Source organism: Eleutherodactylus coqui, chromosome 2, assembly GCF_035609145.1.
Source record: "Eleutherodactylus coqui strain aEleCoq1 chromosome 2, aEleCoq1.hap1, whole genome shotgun sequence".
In the NCBI taxonomy this organism is placed as follows: Eukaryota; Metazoa; Chordata; class Amphibia; order Anura; family Eleutherodactylidae; genus Eleutherodactylus; species Eleutherodactylus coqui.
This window is the reverse complement of record NC_089838.1, coordinates 225,160,118-225,175,475: the sequence shown is the minus strand read 5'-3', so window position 1 is coordinate 225,175,475 and position 15,358 is coordinate 225,160,118. Positions and strand designations below refer to the sequence as shown.

The following is a 15,358-nucleotide window of genomic DNA, read 5'->3' as shown; positions in this document are numbered from 1 at the left end:
ACATACCTATATATCCTTTTTTTTTCTTTTCTGTACATTATTCTATGGTAGCAGTTCTGCCCTGTTAGATTTATTCAGAGAGATTACAACAATCACATGGACCTAGGAAACTAATCTGAAGATGACTTGCTGACTTCTATGGGAGAGTGCTTTGGGCATGCTCTGTGTGGCAGTTATAGTGGGAGGGAAAGGAGGTGCGTTATGAAGATTACCTATTGTCCGTGCGCTGTTGCCCCTGTATTAGCATGCACCAGAAATTGACTGATCTCAAAAATGTGAAACACCAGAGCTGCTCACCTGTTCTGCCAACTTCTCATTCCCTTTATATTCCTTTCAGAAGCTCATCTGGACGTTTGGAGACATTGTTAATTTTTTTTTCAGATCTGAAATGAAGAATTACAACTGTGACATATGCGTCAGACACCTCCTTATTTCACAGCATTCTAAGCTGTTGGACAGGACAACCCCTTTAATAGCAAATAACATTATTTAAATTATTTTTGAAAATAATGTATTTTAAATAATTTATAGTGTTGACAGAGTCAATAATTATACAATGGGGAGGGTGCAAATTTATCAAATCAGCTGGATAGGATATGATCATAAAAATACATGCAAAAACTAATTTTAAATTGCGCTGATGTGTGTTTCCCCCCCCCCCCCCCCCTCCCCTTCAAAATCTGAAACGGGCCTTGAAAAGTGAAAATATGTACTTCTCATATATGAATTGGGTCCTCATTTTGGCTTAAAAGAAAAAAAATCGCTAAATCTGAACCACAAGTGTACTGTATGAACTTGATTCTGAATTGCCTCCATGTATTTTTCTGCAGTATGTAGGGAAATACTGTTCAGGGGAAAGTTATGTAACCTTATGGAAAACTACAGTATTTGTATTGTCTGTAACCTGTTTATCCAGGTTTGTGCAACAGTTTTGACAAACATTCTCAAAGGCCTTTTGGAACGATTTTTTCCATAAGTTGTGCCAAACTTGCCCATGAGCTGTGTCTAGTTTTGCTACGGCTAATTATTGTGGCAGCCAGCTGAATTCACCAAATTGCCACATTCCAAAGGCACTTATTCCAAATTCTGTGCTGATTCCCCCCCAGCCAGACCAGATCTGACTAAAAACTGACCCTATTTTGTTCTAGAATCATGAGTAAGCTCAAGATTAGTAAAGAAGGAAAAAGACCCAATGCATTTCCTACAGCATATGCAAGAGGCTGTTTCCTCAGGGGTCTATATAGAGCGTTCCAGCATGCTCTATGTATAATTTTTTTTTTGTTGCACACCCAAAATATGAAGATGTGAATGCACCCATTGAAATCAACACGTTCTATTCTCCGGAACTATCACTGCTCCTTACATTGTGCAGTGGCCTGGAATGGTACTGCAAGTTTAGACCCCTTTTAACTGAACGCTTCTATGGTTTATAGTATAAGAGGGACGTGTTTGAAAAACAGACTTTCTTTCATGGTACACAGCAGTTCATGTACGTTTTAATTTAAATAGCCTTTCATTACTTACTGATAAAACTGAGCTTGTAAGCCCAGCTGCACACAGGCAAGTCGGATTCTGGATGTGGGATCCCGCAGTGGAATCCATCTGTGACCCCTGGCTGACGACCCCGCGTACCTGCATTATTTGTAATGCGGATGACCGCAGCGGCTCCCTGTCAGTCGTGTAAAGTACTGTTTTTTTATTTTTTTTATTGTATTTCTCGCGTCGTCGCTAGGCAGTGACATGGGCATCCCCGGCCCATACACAATGTTAATTGCGTATGGGCTGCAGGTCGGTCTGCCTCCATTTACTTCAATGGAGGCCGTCCACAGAAAAATGGAGCATGCTGCGATCTTTCCTCTGCTCGCAGAATATGCAATTTCTTATCCGTGAATGTGAGGAAAAATGCGAAAGTGCATACCTTTTCAATGCCTACGTTTTGCTATAGGAATCCAGTCGCATGAAGCCGGCCTAACCCTGTTTGAAACACACCTTGGATTCTAATAATAAGGGCTCCTGCTACAAGGGGCCTTTCTCTTCCAAGATGGTTAACTTGTGATTGTGTAATGATAACTCCCATTGTTGTTTTTCTTCTAGTCAAAATAAACATTAAGAGGAATACCCCAAAATAACAACCGTATATTAAAGCAGTACCTAAACTTTGGTAGTTAGGGTTGTTTTACTTAGTTTGTACATTTTTTTTTTAAACTGTTGTTGCCATTTGGTAAATGGTGACAACATGGAGTGTGTAATAGGCCTTATAGGTTGTCACTAGAGATGAGCGAACGTACTCGGATAAGCACTACTCGTCCGAGTAATGTGCCTTATCCGAGTACCGCTGTACTCGTGCAGAAAGATTCGGGGCGCTCCGCTGCTGACAGGTGAGTCGCAGCGGGGAGCGGGGCAGAGCGGGCGGGAGAGAAGGAGAGAAAGATCTCCCCTCCGTTCCTCCCGGCTCTCCCCTGCAGCTCCCCGCTCCGCAGTGCGTCCCGAATCTTTCAGCACGAGTACAGCGGTACTCGGATAAGGCACATTACTCGGACGAGTAGTGCTTATCCGAGTACGTTCGCTCATCTCTAGTTGTCACCTTAGAATAAATTTCCTAAAAACTAAGAAAAATGACAGCATCTGATGCCAACCCATAAAGCCCGTGACATGTGGAAAATGACAATTTTTATTCTTTAGGTGGAAATTCACTTAAGACTGTTCCTATGTGATGGATTGCAGGAGCATGTATTATATATGGGCCAACAATACCAACAGTGGGTTGTCTGCCTTGCATTGAGGCAGTACATAATTACACACTGAAGTAGAGCTTCTGGGCTGGGGCCTAAATCTTCATAGACTTCTTTGTGATGACGTAGGACCTATAATTCCTGCCTTTGGATTATATAAGTGCATGTTCGAGTGCATCCTCATTTTAAACTCAATCAACATGTATAATTAAATTACATATCTGGTCTCTTACTTTCCTAAAAATCACTTTTTTCAAAAGCTGGTCCTCTACAAGTCTAGACCTGAAATGTAGAGCAGCCGTCTAGACAATCCCTCTACCGCATGTTCCTGATGTTAGTAGTGGCAAGAAGTAATTTCTAAGCAAGTATTCCATTTTACCACCATGGATGTGTAATCCTGACCGTGGAAACACTTCCCATTTTTAAAGTGTAATCTCAATCACATGGTTAATTATTTTTACATTCGTTGAATTAAATTTGACGCTGTTGATGTTGACTTTACAATTCCCCAATTATCCCAGTTAGTCTCTTTTGATTGTGGGGGGATTTAATCTAAATGTTGGCCTTAGAGTTTGTAAAAAGAACATTGTGTTACTCTGAAGTCTAATGAACTAATCTTTTCAGCTCTCTGTTCAAGGCTTTCTGGTCTTGACCTGATAATTCCCAGGAATGAGACCATATTCTAAACTTTCTAAGAAAGTGAACCATGTCAGCAACCCAGCGCTGATTATCTTCTTGAGAAAGGGGCTTTAGTGAATTTCATTCTTCACTCTGGCCTTCACTATTGGCTTGTTGTATCTGTTAAAGGATTAGTGGTGCTTTCGATGCGTACTCATTAAATGTAATTATATTATTTTAGCTGTGTCAGCAATAATGAGACATGGTTACACTATGAAAGAGTGATTTATGTGTTGAGGAATGCGACTTTTTTTTTTCTTTTAATTCCTTCTATAACTTTCAGATCTATAAGTAATAAAGATACATTGCAAGGTTTGCATGCAGACCTAGAAGTGTGTCTCTATGAGAATATGATAGCAAAAAAAAATAGCACTGCTAGCCATTAAGCTCGCATTTTCAAAGGTTTGGCATGTATCCCCTTGAATGAGTCTATGAGGTCTTCCATCTCCATAATCTCCTGTAGTGCTTTCAACCATAGCGAGATATAAGATTATATGGTTCGTTGCCAAAGCTACAGGATAAAGGCTCTTGCTACATTATGCAGATGGCGCATTTATCGGTAGGCCGTGGGATATTACTGAGGTGCAAGAGAAATGGTGCGAGTGATTTGGGTTGAATGAAGTTGTGAATATGCGCCACACCTTGGACCAAAAATTTCCCAGTATTGGACAATTCCAAAATATGTAGTACCTTGTTCTTTTCCACATCTCCAACATAGTGGGGACACAGAAGGTATCAATGGTGTACAGACTGGAGGGCACCTTCTACCCGCAAGAGAGAATTTTGAATCCTGTCTCGTGAATTTTGCTGTGGATGAAAGATTTGTGTGTAAGGCTATAGAGCTTTTTATTTTTTTTTATTTTTTTTGTTCCACCCTGCACAACATCAACAAATTTCTTTAGTATATAGAGGGGACTTAGTGAATTGGCTTGGGTGGTTGGGAGACTATAAATGCACCATAGGGTGTGTCGAGAAGGTCACTGCAAAACTGCTCAAAAGGTGTCTTTGCTCGTGTGAAGCCTAATAAATAGGGTTAGGATGTAAGGAGCAGTGGTGAACAGGCTGCCTTATTTGGTGGGCAGGAAGTAAAAGGTACCCAAAGGCACTCCAGATGTGGCGTCCCAGTGCTGCTAGGGCCATAGTCAGCACTGTGGAGAGGTTGTGTGCGCTCCACTCTGCTGCTTGAAGTGCTGCAATGCGCTCACCGCTGTAACAAAATCAAATTTAACAATTCAAAATCCACTTAATGGGCAAATTTATCAAATTATTATTTTAGAATAATTTAATCGCCCAGCCCTACTCTGAAGTGATGCAAACTATCCACAAGCATTCACTCAACCGTTTAGTGCTCTCTATACAGAGATTGTAGATAAACATTGGTGATTAAGATGAATTTGATCTAAAGCAGATTTAAAGGGTTAACGAGGACCTGTTGGCTCTCTTCACATGTCTTTTTTTTTTTTTAGTAAATACTTGAATTAACCGTGAAAAGACAATTATGGACAAGACTGCATGAGAAATTAGCCTGACCATGCAGATTCATTGTGGCCTGGGCTGACAGATTTCGCTGCTGTCAACTCAATTGGCGGGAGGGTGTAGGTGCAGTGTGTAGGTGTGCTGACACAGTACTGGCGTAATGATGGCAGTACATCGTGCCACCTAGGACAGGCCGCTAGCACTGGAGTGGATGAAGACGCTCGTTGAGGCATGGGTATATGAGTATAAGGTTAATTTTTTTTTCCCTAAGGTACTATTAAGGGGCACTGAGGGGCCACAATTACTGTGCAAGATGGCAGTAAGGGGCCAAAGTTACTGTGTCAGCAGGAACTAAGGGCCATTATTACCTTTAAAAAATTACAGAGGGGGCACTATTACTTTCAAGGGGCCCCTATCTCTGTCTAGGGAGCACACAGCAGAAATGTATTTTCTAAGAGTGCACAGTGGGCATTATATTACTGTTTAGAGGACAAGGGGTACTATTACTTTGTAAGGTGCTCTACGGTGGGTATTACTATGTGGCAACACAGAATTGGTATCATTGCTATGTGGTAGCAAAGTGGGGATACTAATGTTGTGTGGAACAGTAGCAGCAGCATTGTTCTTTGGTTACAAAAGATGGCACTGTTACTGTGTGACGAACTATTAACTTTTCATGCACAATATGGTGCACTATCTGTCACTTTTTTAATTGTTACTGTCTGTGCTACATTTTGTTCTGGAGATAATAGTTATTATATTGTTTCTGAAGCACAGTATTTGGGGACACCACTGTACGCAGCAGATACAATATTACAGGCATATAGGACAGCAACAGGCACAGAATTGTGGGTAGAATCTGGATGGAGAGTTTGTGTAGATTGTTAAAACATTTACTGGAATTCACTTCTCCCATCTTTTCCTTCTAGCCCAGACCGCCATGAAGCCTTTTTCCAGCCAAGATTTGTGTTTGCAAAGTTGCAAAAACAAATTGTGGCTGCCAGAAGTCTACATGGTGGTCTGAGCTGGATGGAAAAGATGGAAAAAGTGAGCTATGCCAGTGAGATAATATGTCTGAGTCACGAAATACAATTGTGCTGCTGTCACAACTATGGCCTGTAGAGTGCCTTCATCACACTGGTTTAACTGAATTTGTCCCCCTTAAGTGGAAAGACGCCACCATGAAACTACAGGAACAGATAGATTAAAACCTGCTCTTTTTAATGGCAAAATAAAATGGGAAGTGACCTTTTTGAGTTACAGTTGTTTAAAAAAATGGTAAACCTTGCAAAAATGTATTTTTTTTTTTTACCAATTTCAGTGGAGGGTAAAACACAGCATGAAAGCAAAAAAGAAGCCAGTTTAACCATGCTTTGGTAGGCTCTTGTACTACTCACTGGCCAAATTCCAGCTTATTTAAGCTATTTGTTAATTAGTTGTCGGAACAAAATTGGCCACACATTTAGGAATCCACAACACTTACCAGCCACTTTGGGCCTTCTTACCCACCAAACCAATATTTGTGAGCCCTGACTGTAAAATTTTCGAATTCCACGCAAAAAGTGGACCAAGTGCACCAAGCTTCAGTAAATTAGCTTGCTTAGATCAAGAACAGTGGCAGCACAAACTTGGATGTTTTTTTGAAACAATCTCTGCAAGGGGAGGAGTGACATTTATGTAAATGGCTCAAGTGCCTCAAGCAAGCTATACACCAAGCTGAAACTTTGCAGAACTTTATACAGGTGGTGTATGAACATTCTGTAAAAATCTTAGCAAAATTGAAGGTTGTCAAGCAGGGACCATTAGACCACTTGACATGGAATGACCACCTTCAACAGCTGCTGGCCAAATGATCATTCAGGCAACAGCTATGTTCCTTGACTACCCTATATCTATGAACAGATAAGACCGCCCACTGGACCTCCAAACTCAGACTGAGCAGAGATTTACATGAATAAAATAAAAGATACGCTGAATCCTTTCCCATAAAGCTATATATTGATCTGCTCAGCTCATCCTGCTATATAATTCACTGTCCGTAGAGTTGACTATATTTTGAATATGACAAGTTCCCTTAAAAACATTTCCTCAAAGCCACTGTACTCTGACATTTAGGCTGCAGGTCCACGGGCGTTGCCAAATCCCGCTTTGAATCTCTGCCACAGGAGCCGGTAGACGGATCTCCGCGGCTCTGCACGGGCTTCTTACAATGTCTTTATAGTGGTAGGAGCTCTGTTTAATAATAAAACTATGGCTGGACACAGAGTTAAATGACCAGATTTTGGCTGCCAGCACTAGAGCAAGCTTGAACTCCAAAATAAAACGCTGTGTAAATCTAAGGATGTTCTCTCTAGTGCTGTCTTTATATGACAGATAGGGCTGTATAATGAGCTTCTGTTACGTGAATGATAATACCGTTTTTCAAGTTTAAACAATTTTGTAATCGTGTTGATAAGCCTGAAAATATATTATCTTTGACAACTGAGTACCTGACTTACGGCTGCACAATTCATTGTGCAACTGTTGTTCGAGGGCCCAGTTTTAAACCACAGTGCTTTTAGAATAATTGCTCTTAAAGGGGTTTTCTGATTCAAAGCCCTTGATGACCGATCCCCCGAAGGTCATCACTAGCGGAGCTGCTTTTCCATGACCAAGGCTTTTACCAATTGTAGATTGCCACGTCGAATAAGTCGCATGCACGTCCATAAGATTTATATATCTTTGACTGCCTCTATGTTGACTGTTTCTCTAGCGATACACATTACAATAATAGCAATAACCATTGTCATTGGTGAAGCTTAACACTTATTGGCAGATTCAAAAGATTTCCCTCAGTTAAAAAATTTGCTGCCCATCCACTGCAGAACTAAATTTAAACTCCTCTGCATAGGGTCAGTGCAGTGCTTCTGCTCCAACCCCGGTACATCCTGGCGGATGCTGTCTGATTAGCCCCTTTTTAAAGGAATTCTACTCACCCAACCTGCAACTCTGGTCTGGTGGTGCAGTGCAAGGCTGTGACTGCTGACACAGAGCTGGAGCTGCAGGCTAGGTGGGTGTAAAGCCGGTAGCGATGCTGCTTGGCCAGAGGCCAATAGGGGGGCTGGGACATCCTGGGACTACTATGGGGGTCACTATTAGTACTGGGCCAATATAGGGGACTCTGCTACTATTGGGGACATTGTGAGGGGCCACTATTACTGCTGCGGCCACTATGGGTTACTGTTACTACTGGGGCCACTGCTAGTCCTGCGCCCACTATGGGAGTCACTATTAGGGCTCATTCACACAGGCATAAGGACATTTCAGTCGTAAAAATACACGTATTTACGTGACTAAAAATTGCTTATGCCCATGCTTTTTGGCCACTTCAGCGTGTTTTTATGTACGCAAATGCACTGTGGAGGGATTGAACTAGTACAATATACTTTAACACTTCAGTATTGTAGTATATTGTATTTCTTCAGGCATTCTATTGGCATAGCCTAATAAACAAAAATACATGGCAGCCCTTGGGGCTTTCACAAGGCCCCAGGCTTCAATGGCACCTACCTTGCACTCCTTTGGACACCAAGTTAGTACGGTTCCGTTTTATTTTTCTGGTGCACCCTGAAGAAGCTCCTGTCCTCTACATAGAAAGTGATTTATAGCTTTCAGGAGTTCTTGCTGATATATGTAATGACTTTAGAAAATTAGGCAGATAACTAATCCAAATAAAGTCCTTATTCTGTATTACTTGTCTTTGACATTTTGGGGCCAATCACAAGTTATCCATATGGTGTCAACATACAATATTAACGTACAGTGGTCGTCCCAGAGTTAATATTGTATGAGGGACTACTTGTACTGTAATTGCCCAATTGTGTGTGAAAGTTGCTCAGCTGAGAAGCAGAATAATTCTCCTTCCCAACCCCTCTCATCCTACAGACGCTTGTCCCCAGCAAACAAAGAGCAGCCACCACTGGAAGGCCTATTAATTAGTAACATTTTGATTGTAATGTCAAAGAAAAGCAGAAAGGGCTGATTAAAATACAGAACAGATATGTAAATTGTCTGACTCCAAGACAACTAAGCCAGTCATTCTACTCTCTTCCTACAGGAACTGCCCCCGGCAGGGGGGGCTCTGCCATGTTGGCATTCTTCATCTTGCCTCCACCCTGTATATTTGTGGGCCTACATTTGGTGTACATTGAGGTCTTAATTGCTGAATAATTGCATTTCCTTATTCATTAGCATATTCAACACAAGTTATTTTAGGTTTCTGCTTGGTGAAGATTAACAATAATCTTACTGACCCTATATACAAGGGACTGGTTTTTGTATACTGTTCTTCAATAAATGAGACTGAATAGATGAGCAGTGGACAGTTTGACTTGTTTTGGCACATTTTAGTACGCAATTCATTTTAATTCTCGCTATTCTTATTTTAAGTTGGGTGCCGCAGTGTAAATACTCTACAAGGAAAACCATAAAATGTGTATTGGGGCTCATTGTCACCACGTATTATACATATGTATTTCCCGTGTGTAACGTGGTGAATGGGGGCAATAAAAATCAATAGACTTTCACGCTTCTATTCATAGCTGTGTATCAATACGCAGGAGAAATAAATTGCAGCTTGCTCTTATTTCTCTGCGTATCATACGCTGCCCTTGAATGGGCTGCGTATGAAGCGCTGTCCATATGCATGCATTTTGTATAGACAGTGTTTCGATAGAGCGGGGAATTAAAAAAAATATTTAAAAATCACACTGCATTTTCGTGACGTCATATTCCAGGGCATGCGCAGTGCCGTAGAGTCAAGTGTTGCTAAGTGATGTTCATATCAAGTGCTTACTGACTTCCATGTCCTCAAGACATGGAAGACCAATCCGTGGATGGCGAACCGTTCAAGGGGTATGCTCAGATGGAAGTTGGTACACCGAAAATGTAGTTTATCCTGAAGTCCTTGCCAATTAAAATAATCAGTTCTTAAAAAACATTAACAATTTTTCCAAACATTTTATGTTCACATAGCGAACATCAGGGCAATCTAGTTTTTATTAAAAGTTGTTATATGCTCCGGCTGTGACATCCTTTGCTTAATTTTGCATTGTAAGTTTATTGTGGCTTGTGCTTGGTCATCTCCGTGATCCTATCTTATTGAAGGGGTGATTTTCTGTTGTGGATTAATCTGAATAGGCACCAAAGTCTGAAGGATACCGAAGCTTCAGTGATTGTTAGCTTTCAGAATGGCTGACAATGGATGCAGCATCCTGTCGCTAGTTACACTTTAGAGAAGCCCTGAAACAGAAACTGCTGCTATATTAACCCTTTCCAATCCACTGTCTGACATCTAAAGACATTCTGATTGAAGTCTGTACAGCTCCGATGTCGGAATACGTCCGGCAGGGTATTCTTACTGTATTGAATAAAAAAAGCATACAGCTGACAGGTTCGCGCTGAACGCGTTTCGGCTGTAGTAGCCTTTGTCAACAGACAACAGCCTGTTGACAAAGGCTACTACAGGCGAAACGCGTTCAGCGCGAACCTGTGAGCTGTATGCTTTTTTTTATTCAATAAAGAATGAAATCTTTTTAACGGTAGCAGCTCCTCTCCACTCCTATTTTTGTTTATATGGAATTTAGCCGTTTGCCGTCGGCTGCTTGAGGACGGAGCTCCTGTTGAATTTCAGATCTCCCTGCAACACTGAAAGATACTGCTGGTGAGGTGAGCCCATATTTCTTTTTTTGGCTTATTCTTACTGTATATTACTGGCCGCTCTGTTTTCGGGGGGCCTCTCCAGCATGTACCATACTGCAGTACTGGCTCTAGCCAGCAGATGGTGTCCTTGTATAATGGCAGAAAGAGAAAGCCCCCTAGAAAACCCTGAATTCAAAATTGGATTCCAAAGGTTTAAATGGCATATGTCATCAGAAAATGGCCTATTGCTGTAAATCAAGTTTTACTATCTTGTTATGGATTAGTAAAATAATTTGATGCATTCCCTTTAGGTGAAATGCTGTGTAGAATAAGAAAATGGGAAATATCATCACATTGAAAGCCGTAAATATCTTGGGGGATATTTAAAAAGGCCTCTACGGCAGTTTTCTGATGTAGAAAAGTTGCAAAATGTGTCGCAAGGACCGTTTGCACAAGAGTTTTGCAACTTTTCTTCTTTCTGTAGCAGCCCTGACGCTTTTTGGAAAAGTGAGCATAGTTGCCCCCCTCCCACACACACACACACACACCACCCTGGATTGACAGATTTATGTATCATTTACATCAGAATATAGCATAAATTATAGCAGAAATAAACACCTGGCCAGGACTAAGCATACATTTCTGTGAAGGCGCACATAGCTGCCGGCATGCCCTGAATACATGAAGAGGCGTGTGTCGGTCCTTGTAATTCAGTGCGCCAGTACTAAGCCCTAGTTTTTATGTTTTATGTGGAAATCCTCTTTAGTGTCAAAGTAACTCCTCAACTAACAGATCAAATAATGGTCTAATTTTCATACAGTCTTCACTGAAAGGGTCTTTTCCGACTGCGCTCTTCTGTCTTCACCAGAAAGCAGGATGGAACCATGGGGTTAAGTAGGTGAGGCAGAGACCTCTTTGGTTCCCTTCTCACGTGGTTTCTGTTGACGTTAGTCTTTTAAACATGGGTGGAAAAGCGCTGCCCTTGGTGCTTTTCAGTCCAGCCAAGAAAAAAAATGCCAGTTACACGTCAGGCATATGGAACCCTATGCTTCCTGCATAGAAGATGGAAAGGTATTACAGAGCCTGCGCTAAATAGAAGGTTGCCATATGATCAGACTCTTACTACTCTTCACAATTTTCTTGCAGCATGATAAATTGTAGTTTTTCTTTACACAATCGCCTTCTACGGTAACGTGTTCATAAGCTTTCCTGTTTTCTTAACTAGATAGTGTTTTACTTGTTGCTGGAACACCAATTTCTGTTCCAGAGTTTGGGGTGAAAAACCACTTTGAACAGTGTCAGACAGAGGTGTAATTTTAAGGTTCTGGGCCCCAATGCAAAATCTGTAACAGTGCCCCCAGCTATAATGGGCCCGGGTGCAACCGCATCCCCTGTAGTTACACCAGTGGTGTCAGATAATCTACACTGACTATTTCCATCCAAGAAATGATCCCCTTCCTGAATTAGATCTTGGTAATATAGTACGCTAGGCTGAAAAAAGACAATTGTCCATCCAGCTCAGCCTGTTTCCACTCCCCCTTGTTGATCCAGAAGAAGGCAATAAAAAAAACAATGAGGCAGAAGCCAATTTCCCCCATTTGGGGGGAGGTGGGGATTCCTTCCTAACTCCATAATGGCAGTCAGTATAATCCCTGGATCAACAACCCTTCTGGTTATTTAATGTCTACATGCTTTAATATCATAGCGCTCCAAAAAACACATCTAGTCCCCTCTTAAACTACTCTATGGATTTTGACATCACCACGTCCTCAGGCAGAGAGTTCCACTGTCTCACTGCTCTTACAGTAAAGTAATAGTAATAGTGGTAATTATTAAATATAGCACCTTGTATATTGGAAGAAACAATTGGGACTCATTCACATGGGCGACACAGATTTTCATTTGAAGATGCCGTGGATCCATACTTAGATTAGCCCCTTTCAACAGGGGTAATCCATGTGTGGAGTTTTTTACATGGATTCTGCATTTCTGTATAGAAATGTTCATTTTATTTTTTTTGTGATGCAGATTTCAAATCTGCATCCTATGTGCTATGGTATGGATTCCCATTGAACTCAACGGGACACTAAAGTGATTCGGATTCTGGCACAGAAGCCATGTTAAAAATAAAACGCCTTGTGATTTAGGGCTTTAGACGTATTCTTTACTTAAATTGTAATATTTTGTGGTATTTACTGTAGTAAAATCTGGGATACTAAAGTTTTGACTTGTGTTCAGTAGGTTAAATACAATTCTTCCTTGCTCATGGAGAGACTGAGCAGAGGCTCGGCATAGTTGTGGGTGGCCGGCCTGTCCACTATATTTTCTCTGACTTCTCTCTGTTCTTGCTGTGAGCAGTTAAGTGACCTCTATTAGGATTATTGCCCTGGCTAGTTTACATTACTCACATACTTCTTTTAGGTTCCAGGTATTCGGGTAATGTCTGACCACACATGTTTGTATACTTTACAGTGTAATAAAACTTTCAGTATATTGCTTTGTTCTGGGTGATCAGTTGCCGCACTTGTAGTGATCTGGAGATGAACTCAATGTTTTGTTAGGGTGGGAAACCCATGTGTAATGCCAAAAATACTAAATGGTCTTATTTACTTAGATTAAGTATTAAAATATTGTTTCAATCATGTCTCCAGCTCTTTATCTGGTTGGACAGTGGCTTATAGGTAGCTGCTATAGAATTGAATGGAAGTTCTGAATCCAGTGCACATAGTGTGAGACACTACTTCCACAACTTGGGGGCTGCAAGCTCCCCACATGTGTAACTGGTGTAATGTATTAAACAGTTGACTTCATTGGTTTGACTTAAGAATTGTGTTGATACTCCTTCTTTTATAAATGTTTGCAATGCAAAAAGGTTGTATTAGCAACTTACCCTAAAGGCCTTCCTGGGGCCCATGTAGTTCTGTCTGAATGCAATCTTGTAATTCCCATACTAGTCAGCAATGCTGACAAGGAAGATCTCGCTAGAAGCACTCTCTTGTACCTCCTAATAGCCCCGTCTTGGCCCTCTTTCTATTCTTTGTCTAATGCTCGTCCTGAACAAATTTGGAGCAGGTCAAGCATTAAAGGAAACATTTTCATTGTTTCCTTATTTGCTTAGCCTATTATTCTTATTTTCTGCTGACACAGCGCCTGTAAGGAGGATACGAGCACCAACTTTTGTTGTCTTGCTAAAGAGAAAAGGGCAAGTGTTAGACATATTTTGTAGTATGTGCTCGAACCTGATTATTTTTCATAGAAATCATGAGTGAGGCCAATAATAGTAGTTAAACTTAAGTTATAAATATATATTTAAAGCTTTTTTTTTTATGACTATACCACCCAAAAAAACATATTCGATAGGTAATGCTTAGTTACTCATCTGTTTATAGTAACTATAAAGTGAAGCTATTTTACTGCAGTTTATTATGTATACAATTCCTTTTATCTTCCATGGTACTATGTGCCAAAAAGGGGCTTAGAAAGGCTGCAAATAGAAATGCGTTTCCAAAAAGTTTTGGACCTTTTTTTTAGGAGTTTTTTTTTTTTTTTTAATATCTATCATGAATGTATTTTGGGCTGAATTAATTTTTGCAACAGGTTGCAATTTAAACTTTTGGACAGTTTGGCTTCTGTAGCTTCTACATACCACTGTGTATAGCAGTGGACTCAAGTAGTTTTTGTAAAGTTTTGCTTAGTGGAGTCTTTAGTCAGGTGAAGTTCTGAGTTGAACACCAACTGTAATGGCTGCTGTCCACAGGCTTTTTGGTAGAACACTGCGAGGGTGTCTGCAGCATTTTATCTGTGTTTGTCTCTGCTAACTCTGTGCAGAGAGCCGGCAGAGACCGCATATGGGCAGCGAGTGTACTGTGCATGCCCATATATCTCACGCACGCGCTCATGCGCAGTGTGACTCTGCCTTTTCCCCCCGCTCTCATAAAAACTACCCGGGGACATGAGCTCTAGGACTTTCTGTCCACAGGCGATATACCATTGCGTTATCTACGGTGATAATCTGCACGCGGATAACGCAATGAACGCTTTCCATAGGATAACTATGGAAAGAGCAGCCCAATGTATAAAAAAAAAAATCGCGGCATGCTGCGATTTGGCTGCAATTTTCCTATCTTTAATGATCGTAAAATCGCAATGACTTTAGCATTCTCCTGTGGCGGAAATCCGCTGTGGGAAAAGGCTACACCCGTGGACAGGTGACCTAAGTATGACATCTTGTTAGCGGTTTGCAAATTTTGTATAACTAATTACAGTATTGTACACAGCTTTTTATTATTTGGTAAACCAGGCCATTAATATAGTTCACACCAGAAACTTACCTAAACCCTAATCAAATCCCTGAAATCCATTCTGACCAGCCTTTAAAATCAGATCTCTGGCAAAAAGGAGGGCAAGGGGAAAAGCAGAGGGCCAATAATGGGGAGGCAGTGAGACCTTGAATTAAGGGGCAGCTTAGAAACAAGATAGTGGGGTAAAGGGAAAGACGGCATGGTGTAAGTGGGTGTAGGGAAGATGCCCTGTTAGTGGAAGTACTGTAGATGCACATTAGAGCACTGATAATTACTGGGTTACTAGCAGAACTATGTGTCCCCCAAATCACAATCTCTCCTTCTCGCAGAGCCATGTCTACCCCATCACAATCCGCCTCTCCTTCCTCAACAGAGCCATGTCTCCATCACAATGACCCTTCACAACCCCCCCCCCCCCCTTCCCCGTCCAATAGCACACATTTTCGCTCTCTTATGTACCACTGCTCCCCTCGGTCCCAGCACATTGCCAGG

The 15,358-nt window shown here is 41.2% G+C and overlaps 1 protein-coding gene across 2 annotated transcripts in view; it reads left to right on the top strand.

The window, feature by feature from the left end:
* CGNL1 (cingulin like 1) overlaps positions 1-15,358 on the top strand; it is a 107,995-nt gene that overhangs the window by 52,326 nt on the left and 40,311 nt on the right. The gene's annotated exons all lie outside the window — the stretch shown is intronic.